Here is a 7,500-nt window from a genome sequence, read left to right on the forward strand (position 1 = left end):
TCACCCTTGAATATTCTTTAAAACCCAATGAAATGCAAAGTCTGCATGTATTAAAGTGCGTTTGAGTACTTATCCCTCGCTGTATTGCCAGCCATTTTTTTTCTCTCGCTGAAGAATGTTTCGTGCCGTCCTAAGCACTAACGCAAACTAAAGAGATGGAATCAGAAGGGCCTCAAACCCTACCGTTCTTCGAATGGTTTCCCTCAAAGCATTCCTGTGTAGTTGTGGCCGAGTGGTTAAGGCGATGGACTTGAAATCCATTGGGGTTTCCCTGCGCAGGTTCAAATCCTGCCAACTGCGTTTGGCTTGTTCACGTGGGTGCTAGTCTGTTGATCAGTTTGCTTTTCCACACCCCACTGTCAAAACTGTTTTAACATGATGAAAAGCGATCTATATGCTTGCTATGTCTCAGTCGTGCTCCATGTTTGTTCACAGCAATTACTTTATTCTGAGGCTTAAATGACTGTTTGACGCAACTTTTATTTTCACCAATAGAAAAGAGAGCCCAAGCAGCATTTACAATGCTAAAACCTACTTGTCTCTCCTGGCGCCAGCTTTCCCTTTGTCTGCCTCCAGAGAGATTTCCTAATGCCATTAGCAACTTGGAGGACTCCAAAGAGTTGGAAAAGCACGACTATCACTTGTTTGCCATTGGACTTCTTCCAACCGTCTAAGCACTTTTAGCATGATTTGATCAAATAGATTTAAAAACCACACGACTATCAGGAACTATCAAGACTTAACTGCAGCACTCAAGGGGCTGCTCAGCCATGTAAAGCTATTTAGGAATTTCCTAGCAACATAAAAAAGGTAACAAGGCATAGTGCAACCTTCTCGATACGAAAGATCAGAAATCTCAGTTGGATCGACGGAGCAGACCTTTGGAGCAGAAATCCTGATGGGAAAAAGAAAAAGAAAACAAAGTACACATAACTTTTTTATCATTTCAGGAAAGTGGCTAGGGTCATAGTTTAAGCACAAGAAAAACCTTCATGAAAAAACTGACTATATGCTTGGTTTGCTTTCGGTCACAATGTGTCTGGTTTCGATGGCATTCCTGAGGGGAATGAAGGCTCTACATTAAGTTTGTCTGTCAGAATGCTAACCGGTTGCCCATGCTGTGTAAGTTGTTTGATAATAGAGGTCTGCCCTGAGCCAGCCAAGAGTAAAGTCACACACAGTGAGTTGTGTGACCAGGGCTTAACCACAGAAAGCTATTTAACATTTTGAATTTGCCTTAGTGAGCCTGTAGATAGAAAGAAGAGCCATGCAAAAAAAGAAAGAGGTTCCAACTCTCCCTTAGCGGTAACTTTGAAACGATGCACATTTAAAAAAACAGCGCCTAGAGAGATTTTGGGAAAGAACGGAAGCTGCCTTTGAGTGAATGCAGGGATTATTTGTATCTGGTCTGGATTGTGCTGGTAGCATATGAATTTGCTGCAGTGTCTGTATAAGCTGATTAATAGATGAGATCTGGCAGTAGTCAGCCAATGTCCAAGAATACATAGTGAGGTGTGAGTAAAAAGGAGGAAGCTGGTCAACATTCTGAGTAGGCTGTAGAGAGTCTTCCAAAAGAAGGCCCATGAGATAAAGTGCTGTTTATTTTAGTTAGCAAAAGTAGGCAAACGTAGGCACATTGGAGAGGAAGAAAAGAAACTTCAAAATATACAAACAGGATGAGAAGATCTGCGAGCACAGAAAAAGAGGGGCACAAACGCCGTGTAGTCGTGGCCGAGTGGTTAAGGCGATGGACTAGAAATCCATTGGGGTCTCCCCGCGCAGGTTGGAATCCTGCCGACTACGGAGGTTTGTTTTCCGTCATCCTTGAATATTCTTTAAAACCCAATGAAATGCAAAGTCTGCATGTATTAAAGTGCGTTTGAGTACTTATCCCTCTCTGTATTGCCAGCCATTCTTTTTCTCTCGCTGAAGAATGTTTCGTGCCGTCCTAAGCACTAACGCAAACTAAAGAGATGGAATCAGAAGGGCCTCAAACCCTACCGTTCTTCGAATGGTTTCCCTCAAAGCATTCCTGTGTAGTTGTGGCCGAGTGGTTAAGGCGATGGACTTGAAATCCATTGGGGTTTCCCTGCGCAGGTTCAAATCCTGCCAACTGCGTTTGGCTTGTTCACGTGGGTGCTAGTCTGTTGATCAGTTTGCTTTTCCACACCCCACTGTCAAAACTGTTTTAACATGATGAAAAGCGATCTATATGCTTGCTATGTCTCAGTCGTGCTCCATGTTTGTTCACAGCAATTACTTTATTCTGAGGCCTAAATGACTGTTTGACGCAACTTTTATTTTCACCAATAGAAAAGAGAGCCCAAGCAGCATTTACAATGCTAAAACCTACTTGTCTCTCCTGGCGCCAGCTTTCCCTTTGTCTGCCTCCAGAGAGATTTCCTAATGCAATTAGCAACTTGGAGGACTCCAAAGAGTTGGAAAAGCACGACTATCACTTGTTTGCCATTGGACTTCTTCCAACCGTCTAAGCACTTTTAGCATGATTTGATCAAATAGATTTAAAAACCACACGACTATCAGGAACTATCAAGACTTAACTGCAGCACTCAAGGGGCTGCTCAGCCATGTAAAGCTATTTAGGAATTTCCTAGCAACATAAAAAAGGTAACAAGGCATAGTGCAACCTTCTCGATACGAAAGATCAGAAATCTCAGTTGGATCGACGGAGCAGACCTTTGGAGCAGAAATCCTGATGGGAAAAAGAAAAAGAAAACAAAGTACACATAACTTTTTTATCATTTCAGGAAAGTGGCTAGGGTCATAGTTTACGCACAAGAAAAACCTTCATGAAAAAACTGACTATATGCTTGGTTTGCTTTCGGTCACAATGTGTCTGGTTTCGATGGCATTCCTGAGGGGAATGAAGGCTCTACATTAAGTTTGTCTGTCAGAATGCTAACCGGTTGCCCATGCTGTGTAAGTTGTTTGATAATAGAGGTCTGCCCTGAGCCAGCCAAGAGTAAAGTCACACACAGTGAGTTGTGTGACCAGGGCTTAACCACAGAAAGCTATTTAACATTTTGAATTTGCCTTAGTGAGCCTGTAGATAGAAAGAAGAGCCATGCAAAAAAAGAAAGAGGTTCCAACTCTCCCTTAGCGGTAACTTTGAAACGATGCACATTTAAAAAAACAGCGCCTAGAGAGATTTTGGGAAAGAACGGAAGCTGCCTTTGAGTGAATGCAGGGATTATTTGTATCTGGTCTGGATTGTGCTGGTAGCATATGAATTTGCTGCAGTGTCTGTATAAGCTGATTAATAGATGAGATCTGGCAGTAGTCAGCCAATGTCCAAGAATACATAGTGAGGTGTGAGTAAAAAGGAGGAAGCTGGTCAACATTCTGAGTAGGCTGTAGAGAGTCTTCCAAAAGAAGGCCCATGAGATAAAGTGCTGTTTATTTTAGTTAGCAAAAGTAGGCAAACGTAGGCACATTGGAGAGGAAGAAAAGAAACTTCAAAATATACAAACAGGATGAGAAGATCTGCGAGCACAGAAAAAGAGGGGCACAAACGCCGTGTAGTCGTGGCCGAGTGGTTAAGGCGATGGACTAGAAATCCATTGGGGTCTCCCCGCGCAGGTTGGAATCCTGCCGACTACGGAGGTTTGTTTTCCGTCATCCTTGAATATTCTTTAAAACCCAATGAAATGCAAAGTCTGCATGTATTAAAGTGCGTTTGAGTACTTATCCCTCTCTGTATTGCCAGCCATTCTTTTTCTCTCGCTGAAGAATGTTTCGTGCCGTCCTAAGCACTAACGCAAACTAAAGAGATGGAATCAGAAGGGCCTCAAACCCTACCGTTCTTCGAATGGTTTCCCTCAAAGCATTCCTGTGTAGTTGTGGCCGAGTGGTTAAGGCGATGGACTTGAAATCCATTGGGGTTTCCCTGCGCAGGTTCAAATCCTGCCAACTGCGTTTGGCTTGTTCACGTGGGTGCTAGTCTGTTGATCAGTTTGCTTTTCCACACCCCACTGTCAAAACTGTTTTAACATGATGAAAAGCGATCTATATGCTTGCTATGTCTCAGTCGTGCTCCATGTTTGTTCACAGCAATTACTTTATTCTGAGGCCTAAATGACTGTTTGACGCAACTTTTATTTTCACCAATAGAAAAGAGAGCCCAAGCAGCATTTACAATGCTAAAACCTACTTGTCTCTCCTGGCGCCAGCTTTCCCTTTGTCTGCCTCCAGAGAGATTTCCTAATGCAATTAGCAACTTGGAGGACTCCAAAGAGTTGGAAAAGCACGACTATCACTTGTTTGCCATTGGACTTCTTCCAACCGTCTAAGCACTTTTAGCATGATTTGATCAAATAGATTTAAAAACCACACGACTATCAGGAACTATCAAGACTTAACTGCAGCACTCAAGGGGCTGCTCAGCCATGTAAAGCTATTTAGGAATTTCCTAGCAACATAAAAAAGGTAACAAGGCATAGTGCAACCTTCTCGATACGAAAGATCAGAAATCTCAGTTGGATCGACGGAGCAGACCTTTGGAGCAGAAATCCTGATGGGAAAAAGAAAAAGAAAACAAAGTACACATAACTTTTTTATCATTTCAGGAAAGTGGCTAGGGTCATAGTTTACGCACAAGAAAAACCTTCATGAAAAAACTGACTATATGCTTGGTTTGCTTTCGGTCACAATGTGTCTGGTTTCGATGGCATTCCTGAGGGGAATGAAGGCTCTACATTAAGTTTGTCTGTCAGAATGCTAACCGGTTGCCCATGCTGTGTAAGTTGTTTGATAATAGAGGTCTGCCCTGAGCCAGCCAAGAGTAAAGTCACACACAGTGAGTTGTGTGACCAGGGCTTAACCACAGAAAGCTATTTAACATTTTGAATTTGCCTTAGTGAGCCTGTAGATAGAAAGAAGAGCCATGCAAAAAAAGAAAGAGGTTCCAACTCTCCCTTAGCGGTAACTTTGAAACGATGCACATTTAAAAAAACAGCGCCTAGAGAGATTTTGGGAAAGAACGGAAGCTGCCTTTGAGTGAATGCAGGGATTATTTGTATCTGGTCTGGATTGTGCTGGTAGCATATGAATTTGCTGCAGTGTCTGTATAAGCTGATTAATAGATGAGATCTGGCAGTAGTCAGCCAATGTCCAAGAATACATAGTGAGGTGTGAGTAAAAAGGAGGAAGCTGGTCAACATTCTGAGTAGGCTGTAGAGAGTCTTCCAAAAGAAGGCCCATGAGATAAAGTGCTGTTTATTTTAGTTAGCAAAAGTAGGCAAACGTAGGCACATTGGAGAGGAAGAAAAGAAACTTCAAAATATACAAACAGGATGAGAAGATCTGCGAGCACAGAAAAAGAGGGGCACAAACGCCGTGTAGTCGTGGCCGAGTGGTTAAGGCGATGGACTAGAAATCCATTGGGGTCTCCCCGCGCAGGTTGGAATCCTGCCGACTACGGAGGTTTGTTTTCCGTCATCCTTGAATATTCTTTAAAACCCAATGAAATGCAAAGTCTGCATGTATTAAAGTGCGTTTGAGTACTTATCCCTCTCTGTATTGCCAGCCATTCTTTTTCTCTCGCTGAAGAATGTTTCGTGCCGTCCTAAGCACTAACGCAAACTAAAGAGATGGAATCAGAAGGGCCTCAAACCCTACCGTTCTTCGAATGGTTTCCCTCAAAGCATTCCTGTGTAGTTGTGGCCGAGTGGTTAAGGCGATGGACTTGAAATCCATTGGGGTTTCCCTGCGCAGGTTCAAATCCTGCCAACTGCGTTTGGCTTGTTCACGTGGGTGCTAGTCTGTTGATCAGTTTGCTTTTCCACACCCCACTGTCAAAACTGTTTTAACATGATGAAAAGCGATCTATATGCTTGCTATGTCTCAGTCGTGCTCCATGTTTGTTCACAGCAATTACTTTATTCTGAGGCTTAAATGACTGTTTGACGCAACTTTTATTTTCACCAATAGAAAAGAGAGCCCAAGCAGCATTTACAATGCTAAAACCTACTTGTCTCTCCTGGCGCCAGCTTTCCCTTTGTCTGCCTCCAGAGAGATTTCCTAATGCCATTAGCAACTTGGAGGACTCCAAAGAGTTGGAAAAGCACGACTATCACTTGTTTGCCATTGGACTTCTTCCAACCGTCTAAGCACTTTTAGCATGATTTGATCAAATAGATTTAAAAACCACACGACTATCAGGAACTATCAAGACTTAACTGCAGCACTCAAGGGGCTGCTCAGCCATGTAAAGCTATTTAGGAATTTCCTAGCAACATAAAAAAGGTAACAAGGCATAGTGCAACCTTCTCGATACGAAAGATCAGAAATCTCAGTTGGATCGACGGAGCAGACCTTTGGAGCAGAAATCCTGATGGGAAAAAGAAAAAGAAAACAAAGTACACATAACTTTTTTATCATTTCAGGAAAGTGGCTAGGGTCATAGTTTAAGCACAAGAAAAACCTTCATGAAAAAACTGACTATATGCTTGGTTTGCTTTCGGTCACAATGTGTCTGGTTTCGATGGCATTCCTGAGGGGAATGAAGGCTCTACATTAAGTTTGTCTGTCAGAATGCTAACCGGTTGCCCATGCTGTGTAAGTTGTTTGATAATAGAGGTCTGCCCTGAGCCAGCCAAGAGTAAAGTCACACACAGTGAGTTGTGTGACCAGGGCTTAACCACAGAAAGCTATTTAACATTTTGAATTTGCCTTAGTGAGCCTGTAGATAGAAAGAAGAGCCATGCAAAAAAAGAAAGAGGTTCCAACTCTCCCTTAGCGGTAACTTTGAAACGATGCACATTTAAAAAAACAGCGCCTAGAGAGATTTTGGGAAAGAACGGAAGCTGCCTTTGAGTGAATGCAGGGATTATTTGTATCTGGTCTGGATTGTGCTGGTAGCATATGAATTTGCTGCAGTGTCTGTATAAGCTGATTAATAGATGAGATCTGGCAGTAGTCAGCCAATGTCCAAGAATACATAGTGAGGTGTGAGTAAAAAGGAGGAAGCTGGTCAACATTCTGAGTAGGCTGTAGAGAGTCTTCCAAAAGAAGGCCCATGAGATAAAGTGCTGTTTATTTTAGTTAGCAAAAGTAGGCAAACGTAGGCACATTGGAGAGGAAGAAAAGAAACTTCAAAATATACAAACAGGATGAGAAGATCTGCGAGCACAGAAAAAGAGGGGCACAAACGCCGTGTAGTCGTGGCCGAGTGGTTAAGGCGATGGACTAGAAATCCATTGGGGTCTCCCCGCGCAGGTTGGAATCCTGCCGACTACGGAGGTTTGTTTTCCGTCATCCTTGAATATTCTTTAAAACCCAATGAAATGCAAAGTCTGCATGTATTAAAGTGCGTTTGAGTACTTATCCCTCTCTGTATTGCCAGCCATTCTTTTTCTCTCGCTGAAGAATGTTTCGTGCCGTCCTAAGCACTAACGCAAACTAAAGAGATGGAATCAGAAGGGCCTCAAACCCTACCGTTCTTCGAATGGTTTCCCTCAAAGCATTCCTGTGTAGTTGTGG

Source organism: Pelobates fuscus, chromosome 12 (assembly GCF_036172605.1).
Source record: "Pelobates fuscus isolate aPelFus1 chromosome 12, aPelFus1.pri, whole genome shotgun sequence".
Taxonomy (NCBI): domain Eukaryota; kingdom Metazoa; phylum Chordata; class Amphibia; order Anura; family Pelobatidae; genus Pelobates; species Pelobates fuscus.